Source organism: Hippoglossus hippoglossus, chromosome 1, assembly GCF_009819705.1.
Source record: "Hippoglossus hippoglossus isolate fHipHip1 chromosome 1, fHipHip1.pri, whole genome shotgun sequence".
In the NCBI taxonomy this organism is placed as follows: domain Eukaryota; kingdom Metazoa; phylum Chordata; class Actinopteri; order Pleuronectiformes; family Pleuronectidae; genus Hippoglossus; species Hippoglossus hippoglossus.
Window position 1 is genome coordinate 11,131,070 of NC_047151.1, and position 12,770 is coordinate 11,143,839.

General features: G+C 37.3%; 1 long non-coding RNA gene and 9 other non-coding genes across 10 annotated transcripts; all 10 read right to left on the minus strand.

Moving 5' to 3' along the window:
* Positions 1-937: 937 nt before the first annotated feature.
* On the minus strand, positions 938-1,153 carry LOC117771961. Its single transcript, XR_004615675.1, has one exon. It is a non-coding gene; the product is annotated as a small nucleolar RNA U3 (small nucleolar RNA).
* Positions 1,154-1,857: 704 nt separating this feature from the next.
* On the minus strand, positions 1,858-2,073 carry LOC117772011. The gene has a single exon (XR_004615703.1). It is a non-coding gene; the product is annotated as a small nucleolar RNA U3 (small nucleolar RNA).
* A 964-nt stretch (positions 2,074-3,037) lies between these two features.
* Positions 3,038-3,253, minus strand: LOC117771943. Its single transcript, XR_004615671.1, has one exon. It is a non-coding gene; the product is annotated as a small nucleolar RNA U3 (small nucleolar RNA).
* A 706-nt stretch (positions 3,254-3,959) lies between these two features.
* LOC117772027 lies at positions 3,960-4,175 on the minus strand. Its single transcript, XR_004615707.1, has one exon. It is a non-coding gene; the product is annotated as a small nucleolar RNA U3 (small nucleolar RNA).
* Positions 4,176-5,139: 964 nt separating this feature from the next.
* LOC117771950 lies at positions 5,140-5,355 on the minus strand. The gene has a single exon (XR_004615672.1). It is a non-coding gene; the product is annotated as a small nucleolar RNA U3 (small nucleolar RNA).
* A 705-nt stretch (positions 5,356-6,060) lies between these two features.
* On the minus strand, positions 6,061-6,276 carry LOC117772030. The gene has a single exon (XR_004615708.1). It is a non-coding gene; the product is annotated as a small nucleolar RNA U3 (small nucleolar RNA).
* On the minus strand, positions 6,078-11,528 carry LOC117770027. The gene is made up of 3 exons (XR_004615345.1): positions 11,139-11,528; positions 9,352-9,492; positions 6,078-6,742 (listed from the first exon to the last, which is right to left on the minus strand). It is a non-coding gene; the product is annotated as an uncharacterized LOC117770027 (long non-coding RNA).
* LOC117771956 lies at positions 7,250-7,465 on the minus strand. Its single transcript, XR_004615674.1, has one exon. It is a non-coding gene; the product is annotated as a small nucleolar RNA U3 (small nucleolar RNA).
* On the minus strand, positions 8,169-8,384 carry LOC117772021. The gene has a single exon (XR_004615706.1). It is a non-coding gene; the product is annotated as a small nucleolar RNA U3 (small nucleolar RNA).
* Positions 9,858-10,073, minus strand: LOC117771939. The gene has a single exon (XR_004615670.1). It is a non-coding gene; the product is annotated as a small nucleolar RNA U3 (small nucleolar RNA).
* Positions 11,529-12,770: the final 1,242 nt, after the last annotated feature.

Below are 12,770 nucleotides of genomic sequence, written 5' to 3' on the forward strand. Positions count from 1 at the left end.
AGCTATCAGGAGGAAAAACAGCATGAGATTCACAGGACAATCATTCTCACTCAGGGTTCAGAGGTAGAGAAGTCAATCATTATTTTCCTTTGACTGTACTTCTGTAACATATAGTGATACATTAAATTTGATAAATCGAAAAGTTTCATAAAGCAGCTGCTTTGGAAGAGGAGGATTTGCATGTGAAAGAATAGTGTGACCCTCAGTGTTCTAACACCTTTCACACCCCGTGTCATATGAGAGGAGCCAGAGGGGGCTGAGCAAATCAATGCACTGCATTTAGCTTCACAATGGGATAAGAATAGTAAAGTAAAGAAAATTGAAAATAAATATATTGTGCTTAGTATTGATATTGCGCTGGCTACAATATCAACCGGCCACAAATGTGAAACACTGAAAAGTGTAAAGAAATATCTGATTCATTGTGAAACTGTAGCCTGTCAGTGGCACATCTAAATTTAGAGCTAACAGAATGAAGCCACATGTGGTCTGAGGGATTGGATCTCAAATGTGACTGTGATGCATCTTGGGCACATTCTCAACTCAATTCACAGCTGTCCACATGTGATTAAACTGCCCAAGATGCATGTCAATCCCAAATCTCAACAAATATAAAATATACACAAGGTCAAAATACATGCCACAATTTGACTTTTGTGTGAGCATATCTATAACTATAGCATTTGCATGAACGCTGATGAATATGTTACATATATTAAAGAGTTAAATAGAGTTTTTAGATTATATACAACAACAATACACTACCACTCTGATCATATTCTCATCCTCTATGTCCCACAAGAACAATTATAATAAATGTCAATAGGATTTAATGGTTTTAGTTATAAAATGTTTATAACTACCAGAACACCCTTGCATTAGATGGGACAACAATAAAGTTGTACAAGATGATTTATTTTTTACATTTATTTAGAGAACCACTCTGATCATATTCTCACCCTCTATGTCCCACAAGGAGACAAAGAACGGTCATCAAAGACACAGGACATATGAACTGAATCATTATCCAATGTCCGCTTCACGCTCAGGAGAGAATATAACAACTCTTCATCATAGTTAGCGAGACCAAACAATTTAGAAACACATTTCTCAAGTCAAAAACTATAGAAATGATCCCTGAAAGTATAGTCTTAATTTAACTGTGGGTGAGAACAGGAGGAGACTCACAGGACAGCCTCTCTCAGTCAGGGTTCAGAGGTAGGCTCCATGTGCTCCCCCAGCCATGCGGCTTTATGTAAATAACAGGACACAGAGCAGCACAGAACAACCAATCACAGCCTGACTCTGACAGCATGGCTCTCACCGGACGGCCCACACACAGGAGAGAAGAGCAGCACTGAAATAAAGAGAAAGCTTGTCTGTTGAAAGTTATTACATGAAGAAGAAAAAAAGTTAAACTGACATGTTGTCATGTGACGACAACATTTAGTCAGAGTTGAAAATAGAGGCAAGACTAAAAGGCTAATTACTCTCACTGACTGTAAGAAGTAACACAGGCTATGTTTTACTTCCAGTGAACATTAACATATGTTTAGGCCTTTTCCTCATTCTTTTCATCTGATTTATTTTGTAATTTTCATTAGACTTCACGTTATGCTTTAGATCGCTACGACGATTTAGTCTTACATTAGGACGCATGTTTTTATAATTCAGTGTCAATCCTGCCTGTTTCCAAAAATAAGTGCTGCAATAATTAATGTTTAACAGCTGAGATGACATAAAGATTTGTTTTTATGAAGACTGCCAACACACAGTTCAAGTTACATTTCTGAACTTTTACCATATTGAATTATTTAAAATGCAAGTATCAATTTATCATGGACATTGATTTAGAGAACCACTCTGATCATATTCTCACCCTCTAAGTCCCACAAGGAGACAAAGAACGTTCATCAATGACAGAGGACATATGAACTGAATCATTATCCAATGTCCGCTTCACGCTCAGGAGAGAATATAACAACTCATCATCGTGGTTAGCGAGACCAAACAATTTAGAAACACATTTCTCAAGTCAAGAACTATAGAAATGATCCCTGAAAGTATAGTCTTAGTTTAACTGAGGGTGAGAACAGGACCCCATCTACAGCACAACCACTTTGACTCACGGTTTCCTCTTATCATATACGACCGAAACAAATACTAGAGGTCCCTTAACAGAGCACAACCATTTACAGAACCACGTTATAACAGTTTAAACCTGAAGTGCGGTTAAAACCAATGATTTAATGTTAGCGTACAGTGGCTGAATACCCACAATGCATTGCACATAATGTTTTTGTGATTTTGTTGATTGTTTACAGGGCTGTAATAGTAGTACACATAACTGTTTTTTCTCCATCAAGATCATTAATTTTTCTCTGAGAAATCAATAAAAATATCTCCCAACGTTATAGAAAGTGAAAAAAAAGAAATCCTGGATAGGCCACCTGATAAAGTATTTGCACAGCTCCATCTATTCCTGCACTGTTCTGGTTTACACTGCAGTTCATATCCTATCTACCTCAAGCTTTGTTTTGATTGTGCACAATGTTGTGTACTGATATGTCACTTGAGCAGGGAATATGTTGAGTGTGTTACTTATATATTGAGTACTTACATGTTTACACCAGGGAACAGAGGGAAACAGCATTTCAATCCTGTCTTTGTCCTGTACACATGGCAGATTTGACATTTAAGTTAACTGTCCCAAGGAATTTGATGGTTCCTGTTATGTAAGTAAATTAGAATTTGACCCGACACAACTATATGACTCTCTCCATAACAAATTCACTCCAATGTTAACCATAGCCAGGTAATGACAAACAACCTTCACATAACAGATGAAATAACATCTTACTCAAAGTGTGACCTATAGTAGAAATAGGCAACTATGATTGACAATTACAATGAACTTTATAAGGATGTGATCCTTCTATTTATAACTTTTTAAAACCTTATCAGAATGTACTTTAATTACCTGGGCAACATAATTCTAATTCTACTAGATGATTTATCTTTTACATTGATTTAGAGAACCACTCTGATCATATTCTCACCCTCTAAGTCCCACAAGGAGACAAAGAACGGTCATCAAAGACACAGGACATATGAACTGAATCATTATCCAATGTCCGCTTCACGCTCAGGAGAGAATATAACAACTCATCATCGTAGTTAGCGAGACCAAACAATTTAGAAACACATTTCTCAAGTCAAAAACTATAGAAATGATCCCTGAAAGTATAGTCTTAGTTTAACTGAGGGTGAGAACAGGAGGAGACTCACAGGACAGCCTCTCTCAGTCAGGGTTCAGAGGTAGGCTCCATGTGCTCCCCCAGCCATGCGGCTTTATGTAGATAACAGGACACAGAGCAGCACAGAACAACCAATCACAGCCTGACTCTGACAGCACGGCTCTCACCGGACCGCCCACACACAGGAGAGAAGAGCAGCACTGAAATAAAGAGAAAGCTTGTCTGTTGAAAGTCATTACATGAAGAAGAAAAAAAGTTAAACTGACATGTTGTCATGTGACGACAACATTTAGTCAGAGTTGAAAATAGAGGCAAGACTAAAAGGCTAATTACTCTCACTGACTGTAAGAAGTAACACAGGCTATGTTTTACTTCCAGTGAACATTAACGTATGTTTAGGCCTTTTCCTCATTCTTTTCATCTGATTTATTTTGTAATTTTCATTAGACTTCACGTTATTCTTTAGATCGCTACATAAACGATTTAGTCTTACATTAGGACGCATGTTTTTATAATTCAGTGTCAATCCTGCCTGTTTCCAAAAATAAGTGCTGGAATAATTAATGTTTAACAGCTGAGATGACATAAAGATTTGTTTTTGTGAAGACTGCAACCGTGCAGTTCAAGTTACATTTCGGAACTTTTACCATATTGAATTATTTAAAATGCAAGTATCAATTTATCATAGACATTGATAAGAGAACCACTCTGATCATATTCTCACCCTCTAAGTCCCACAAGGAGACAAAGAACGTTCATCAATGACAGAGGACATATGAACTGAATCATTATCCAATGTCCGCTTCACGCTCAGGAGAGAACATAACAACTCATCATCGTGGTTAGCGAGACCAAACAATTTAGAAACACATTTCTCAAGTCAAGAACTATAGAAATGATCCCTGAAAGTATAGTCTTAGTTTAACTGAGGGTGAGAACAGGACCCCATCTACAGCACAACCACTTTGACTCACGGTTTCCTCTTATCATATACGACCGAAACAAATACTAGAGGTCCCTTAACAGAGCACAACCATTTACAGAACCACGTTATAACAGTTTAAACCTGAAGTGCGGTTAAAACCAATGATTTAATGTTAGCGTACAGTGGCTGAATACCCACAATGCATTGCACATAATGTTTTTGTGATTTTGTTGATTGTTTACAGGGCTGTAATAGTAATACACATAACTGTTTTTTCTCCATCAAGATCATTAATTTTTCTCTGAGAAATCAATAAAAATATCTCCCAACGTTATAGAAAGTGAAAAAAAAGAAATCCTGGATAGGCCACCTGATAAAGTATTTGCACAGCTCCATCTATTCCTGCACTGTTCTGGTTTACACTGCAGTTCATATCCTATCTACCTCAAGCTTTGTTTTGATTGTGCACAATGTTGTGTACTGATATGTCACTTGAGCAGGGAATATGTTGAGTGTGTTACTTATATATTGAGTACTTACATGTTTACACCAGGGAACAGAGGGAAACAGCATTTCAATCCTGTCTTTGTCCTGTACACATGGCAGATTTGACATTTAAGTTAACTGTCCCAAGGAATTTGATGGTTCCTGTTATGTAAGTAAATTAGAATTTGACCCGACACAACTATATGACTCTCTCCATAACAAATTCACTCCAATGTTAACCATAGCCAGGTAATGACAAACAACCTTCACATAACAGATGAAATAACATCTTACTCAAAGTGTGACCTATAGTAGAAATAGGCAACTATGATTGACAATTACAATGAACTTTATAAGGATGTGATCCTTCTATTTATAACTTTTTAAAACCTTATCAGAATGTACTTTAATTACCTGGGCAACATAATTCTAATTCTACTAGATGATTTATCTTTTACATTGATTTAAAGAACCACTCTGATCATATTCTCACCCTCTAAGTCCCACAAGGAGACAAAGAACGGTCATCAAAGACACAGGACATATGAACTGAATCATTATCCAATGTCCGCTTCACGCTCAGGAGAGAATATAACAACTCATCATCGTAGTTAGCGAGACCAAACAATTTAGAAACACATTTCTCAAGTCAAAAACTATAGAAATGATCCCTGAAAGTATAGTCTTAGTTTAACTGAGGGTGAGAACAGGAGGAGACTCACAGGACAGCCTCTCTCAGTCAGGGTTCAGAGGTAGGCTCCATGTGCTCCCCCAGCCATGCGGCTTTATGTAAATAACAGGACACAGAGCAGCACAGAACAACCAATCACAGCCTGACTCTGACAGCATGGCTCTCACCGGACGGCCCACAAACAGGAGAGAAGAGCAGCACTGAAATAAAGAGAAAGCTTGTCTGTTGAAAGTTATTACATGAAGAAGAAAAAAAGTTAAACTGACATGTTGTCATGTGACGACAACATTTAGTCAGAGTTGAAAATAGAGGCAAGACTAAAAGGCTAATTACTCTCACTGACTGTAAGAAGTAACACAGGCTATGTTTTACTTCCAGTGAACATTAACATATGTTTAGGCCTTTTCCTCATTCTTTTCATCTGATTTATTTTGTAATTTTCATTAGACTTCACGTTATGCTTTAGATCGCTACATAAACGATTTAGTCTTACATTAGGACGCATGTTTTTATAATTCAGTGTCAATCCTGCCTGTTTCCAAAAATAAGTGCTGGAATAATTAATGTTTAACAGCTGAGATGACATAAAGATTTGTTTTTGTGAAGACTGCAACCGCACGTTCAAGTTACATATCTGAACTTTTACCATATTGAATTATTTAAAATGCAAGTATCAATTTATCATAGACATTGATAAGAGAACCACTCTGATCATATTCTCACCCTCTAAGTCCCACAAGGAGACAAAGAACGTTCATCAATGACAGAGGACATATGAACTGAATCATTATCCAATGTCCACTTCACGCTCAGGAGAGAACATAACAGCTCATCATCGTGGTTAGCGAGACCAAACAATTTAGAAACACATTTCTCAAGTCAAGAACTATAGAAATGATCCCTGAAAGTATAGTCTTAGTTTAACTGAGGGTGAGAACAGGACCCCATCTACAGCACAACCACTTTGACTCACGGTTTCCTCTTATCATATACGACCGAAACAAATACTAGAGGTCCCTTAACAGAGCACAACCATTTACAGAACCACGTTATAACAGTTTAAACCTGAAGTGCGGTTAAAACCAACGATTTAATGTTAGCGTACAGTGGCTGAATACCCACAATGCATTGCGGATTGAGTCATAATGTATTTTGTGATTTTGTTGATTGTTTACAGGGCTGTAATAGTAATACACATAACTGTTTTTTCCCCATCAAGATCATTAATTTTTCTCTGAGAAATCAATGAAAATATCTCCCAACGTTATAGAAAGTGAAAAAAAAGAAATCCTGGATAGGCCACCTGATAAAGTATTTGCACAGCTCCATCTATTCCTGCACTGTTCTGGTTTACACTGCAGTTCATATCCTATCTACCTCAAGCTTTGTTTTGATTGTGCACAATGTTGTGTACTGATATGTCACTTGAGCAGGGAATATGTTGAGTGTGTTACTTATATATTGAGTACTTACATGTTTACACCAGGGAACAGAGGGAAACAGCATTTCAATCCTGTCTTTGTCCTGTACACATGGCAGATTTGACATTTAAGTTAACTGTCCCAAGGAATTTGATGGTTCCTGTTATGTAAGTAAATTAGAATTTGACCCGACACAACTATATGACTCTCTCCATAATAAATTCACTCCAATGTTAACCATAGCCAGGTAATGACACACAACCTTCACATAACAGATGAAATAATATCTTACTCAAAGTGTGACCTATAGTAGAAATAGGCAACTATGATTGACAATTACAATGAACTTTATAAGGATGTGATCCTTCTATTTATAACTTTTTAAAACCTTATCAGAATGTACTTTAATTACCTGGGCAACATAATTCTAATTCTACTAGATGATTTATCTTTTACATTGATTTAGAGAACCACTCTGATCATATTCTCACCCTCTAAGTCCCACAAGGAGACAAAGAACGGTCATCAAAGACACAGGACATATGAACTGAATCATTATCCAATGTCCGCTTCACGCTCAGGAGAGAATATAACAACTCATCATCGTAGTTAGCGAGACCAAACAATTTAGAAACACATTTCTCAAGTCAAAAACTATAGAAATGATCCCTGAAAGTATAGTCTTAGTTTAACTGAGGGTGAGAACAGGAGGAGACTCACAGGACAGCCTCTCTCAGTCAGGGTTCAGAGGTAGGCTCCATGTGCTCCCCCAGCCATGCGGCTTTATGTAAATAACAGGACACAGAGCAGCACAGAACAACCAATCACAGCCTGACTCTGACAGCATGGCTCTCACCGGACGGCCCACACACAGGAGAGAAGAGCAGCACTGAAATAAAGAGAAAGCTTGTCTGTTGAAAGTTATTACATGAAGAAGAAAAAAAGTTAAACTGACATGTTGTCATGTGACGACAACATTTAGTCAGAGTTGAAAATAGAGGCAAGACTAAAAGGCTAATTACTCTCACTGACTGTAAGAAGTAACACAGGCTATGTTTTACTTCCAGTGAACATTAACATATGTTTAGGCCTTTTCCTCATTCTTTTCATCTGATTTATTTTGTAATTTTCATTAGACTTCACGTTATGCTTTAGATCGCTACGACGATTTAGTCTTACATTAGGACGCATGTTTTTATAATTCAGTGTCAATCCTGCCTGTTTCTAAAAACAAGTGCTGCAATAATTAATGTTTAACAGCTGAGATGACATAAAGATTTGTTTTTATGAAGACTGCAACCGCACGTTCAAGTTACATATCTGAACTTTTACCATATTGAATTATTTAAAACACAAGTATCAATTTATCATGGACATTGATTTAGGGAACCACTCTGATCATATTCTCACCCTCTAAGTCCCACAAGGAGACAAAGAACGTTCATCAATGACAGAGGACATATGAACTGAATCATTATCCAATGTCCACTTCACGCTCAGGAGAGAATATAACAACTCATCATCGTGGTTAGCGAGACCAAACAATTTAGAAACACATTTCTCAAGTCAAGAACTATAGAAATGATCCCTGAAAGTATAGTCTTAGTGTAACTGAAGGTGAGAACAGGACCCCATCTACAGCACAACCACTTTGACTCACGGTTTCCTCTTATCATATACGACCGAAACAAATACTAGAGGTCCCTAAATAAAGCACATCCTTCACAGAACCACGTTATAACAGTTTAAACCTGAAGTGCGGTTAAAACTAGTGATGGCGAGATGAAGCTTCACGCAGCATTGACGCTTTCCATCCAATTGGTTCAGTCATGGGCCGAAGCTTCATGGTGCTTCATTTGCTCTACTGTGCCATCAAGTGGACAATAAATGTAAAACAGGCAGAGTGATTATAATGACACCATGGCTTTGGTGTGTGAAGCTTTGAATTGAATAAATGAATGAATGATGTTTGTGATGCCAATACATAAATGATGAACTTATTAATATGGTGTCTGTCTTTATGATACAATGGCGGGGTCGAAAGTGGAAACAAATTGGGCAGAGGGTTGTGATGTGAATGTTCTTGTGTTACTTGTAACATGTAACACGTAAAATAGGGACATTTTATTCATTTTTATTTAAAAATAAAAACTTTTCCACAGTGCTGGGTTTCAGGCGGTTTCTTTTTTTTGCAAACAAACGCGCAATAAAGTCCCAAGTCTACAAAATGTGAGGGGGGGTCCATTGCGTTTCGCTGCCCCTTATATTTCGATTCGCACGCAAAACCCGCTAACCATTTCCCGACTCAGTCACGTGGTACGGCAGGCCCGCGAGGCTTTGAACGTCACCACGTACGTCATCAACACAAGCCTCGATACGCGCTTCACAAAAATCTTCCTGGATTACTCGACACACGCTTCGAAGCCTCGACACGGAAGGACACATCACTAGTTAAAACCAATGATTTAATGTTAGCGTACAGTGGCTGATTACCCACAATGCATTGCGGATTGAGTCATATTGTACTTTGTGATTTTGTTGATTGTTTACAGGGCTGTAATAGTAATACACATTTGTTTTGATTGTGCACAATGTTGTGTACTGATATGTCACTTGAGCAGGGAATATGTTGAGTGTGTTACTTATATGTTGAGTACTTACATGTTTACACCAGGGATCAGAGGGAAACAGCATTTCAATCCTGTCTTTGTCCTGTACACATGGCAGATTTGACATTTAAATTAACTGTCCCAAGGAATGTGATGGATCCTGGAATGTAGTTAAATTAGAATTTGACCCGACACAACTATATGACCCTCACCATAATAAATTCACTCCAATGTTAACCATAGCCAGGTAATGACACACAACCTTCACATAACAGATGAAATAACATCTTACTCAAAATGTGACCTATAGTAGAAATATGCAACTATGATTGACAATTACAATAAACTTTATCTGGATGTAATCCTTCTATTTATAACTTTTTAAAACTTCACCAGAATGCACTTTCATTACCTGGGCAAATATTTAAAGTTCTACTAAATGATTTTTCATTGACACTGATATAGAGAACCACTCTGATCATATTCTCACCCTCTATGTCCCACAAGGAGACAAAGAACGTTCATCAATGACAGAGGACATATGAACTGAATCATTATCCAATGTCCGCTTCACGCTCAGGAGAGAATATAACAACTCATCATCGTGGTTAGCGAGACCAAACAATTTAGAAACACATTTCTCAAGTCAAAAACTATAGAAATGATCCCTGAAAGTATAGTCTTAGTTTGTTAACGGGTGAGAGCAGCAGGCCATCTACAGCACCACCACTTTAACTCAGAGGTTCTTCTTATCGTATAAGACCCAAAAAACAACTTAGAGGTCCCTAAACAAAGCACAACCTTCACAGAACCACGTTATAACAGTTTAAACCTGAAGTGCGGTTAAAACAAATGATTTAATGTTAGCGTATATTGTCTGAATACCCACAATGCATTGCGGATTGAGTCATATTGTATTTTGTGATTTTGTTGATTGTTTACAGGGCTGTAATAGACAACAACTCGAGCAGTGATCGGATTGTCTGGAGACATCGAAACAGGAGGAAAAGAGCCGCGCTTTAAATGTTAATAGTAACACTTGTTTGGTTTTAAAGCGTTAGACATTGAGCGGTCCGTCGCTTTAAAGGTTCCGTGCAGAAAGCACACGAAGGAGGAATGTTCCGCTCACCACTTCAGCGACAGCTCCGCTCAGTTCGACTCTCAGACTCTCAGACACACTGAAAATCAACATGTCTGTACAAGTGATATCAACACGTTTAGTTTACAACATAGACACTGGGGAAATGGCCTAATATAAATTGAACTGAATTGAATAACTTTTATTTCTGTCCATTCATTTTGCTATGGACTTTTGTGAAGCACTTTGTAACCTTGTTTAGATAAGTGCCCTACAAATAAAGTTATTATTATTGTCATTATTATATTATTAATATCGCTACATGACATCGAAAACAGCCCAACGTGTATTTTAACACAAGGTTTCCCCAGTGGTTCGTCGGGGTCTGGTTCGTCTACTTCGACACAAGATGGCAGCATTTCTCCAGCTAACAGTTGCACAGGTCAACAGTCGAGGTCAGGGGAATTCATGCTAATGTCTTAGTCCATTCAGTTCCATAAACACCACGCGAACATACACAGAAAACAACAAAACTATAACGACTTAAACGTCAAGAACCAGGCTGCTATGTAATTAGCAGAGGTTAGCATTTAGTGCTAATGATGCTCCTCTTATTCCTGTGATAAATAACTTTCTCTGAAACGACATAACTTCCAACACAACCAACTCACCCACAAAGTAGATGTGAAACTGCTGCACAAGTTTTGCCTTTCTGGCAGTTTACTTCCTCCCTACGCATTAACTCAGGTGTAGCATCTCCACCACACACCTCTGCTAGTTAAGTGGTTACGTTATATGTCGTTGCGCATGCGCAGTGAATAGTACGGCTCTCTCGCGTGTTCCCAAAATAATTTATTCATGCACAATGGGACAAATACACAAACAAAAAGAGAACCATTTACATTTTGTCCAATAACTTGACACCAACTTTATTTACACATTACAACTCAGAATATAATATATTTCTTTTTTATCTTTGGTCAAGACATTGGAAATTGATGATCAGGAAGTTATTAATATATAACAACATTACAGGTTTGGTGATTTGAATCACACATCGTTTTTCTTTTAAATACACAGTGATGACATAATTGCCGGGAGAGTCTGGTTTGTTATGTGACAGTTTGCAGATGAAAAAGACAAATTAAAGGAAAAACCTAAGTAAGTTATTTAGTAAGGTGTGGGTTGCCATAACAACTTCATTACACCTTGGCATTGATGCTACTAGATGGACACAGTTCTTTTAACAGATAGTTCCTCATTTGGTGTCATGATGATAGTCACAGAGACGCTGTTTAACACATCGGTCCAAAATCTTCCATAGGTGTTTACTTGGTTTGAGATGTGATGACTCTCAAGGTCAAAGCTTATGATTAGCATCATTTCTATTCATGACACCTCGTGCCCTATGGATGGATGCATTGTCATCCTGTTTCTCCACTATTTCTTCTGGTTTTTCCTTTATTTCATCACATCTGTATATCATACAAGCACCAAGGACTCTGAAACACAAATCAAGTCAAGACAATAAGGTTAGAGGCTGGTGAAAATATTGAAATTACTAAAAAAATATTTCTTTTCCTCGTCTTCCATGTTTTGTAGCCTGCTGTCACATTCAGGTCAAAGACAGTTCTGTAGTATTATAAGTATATCATATACTTCCTATGTGTAGCAGCAGTGTTTAGTTACTGTCATTGAAAATCAAAGAAAAACTATATTGGCTGCATCAGATTACACTAAATAAAAAAGTTAAAAAGACTGAGATGATTAAAATGAGATTTAGACAAAACATAAAAAATATGATGTATACAGAAAATTTAGTTTTAAGCAATTTGTATAAATATTATTTTATATTAATTTCATATGGATAACATCAGTATGACACTGATTTTATAATCAAATCATTGTTGTGCTCTCTTGGTTGTTAGATTGTAGTGCAGCAGTTTAACAAATTAAAAGAAAAAAGAGTATAGCTTTGACTATAACTGGTCACACACATACACGATCATAACATAAGGATTCCTTTCAGTTGGTAGAACTATAAAAATCTCCAACCTGCTTAGTCATACCTATATAATAAATGACTTAACATTTTCTGCTGGTCAGATTCATTATCTAAAATAAAAATAATCATCAGTTGCAGTTTCACTAACTGTTGGGGAGGCGCCATGCTTGTAAAATGAAGCTGATTTCTATTTCTACTTTGTCAGTAAGCTCTGTAAATCATACTTGGAATAAGGAGAAAAGGGAAAACAGGAAACATGTCATGTTGCTTATCATCAGCATACAGAGCACCATTCACT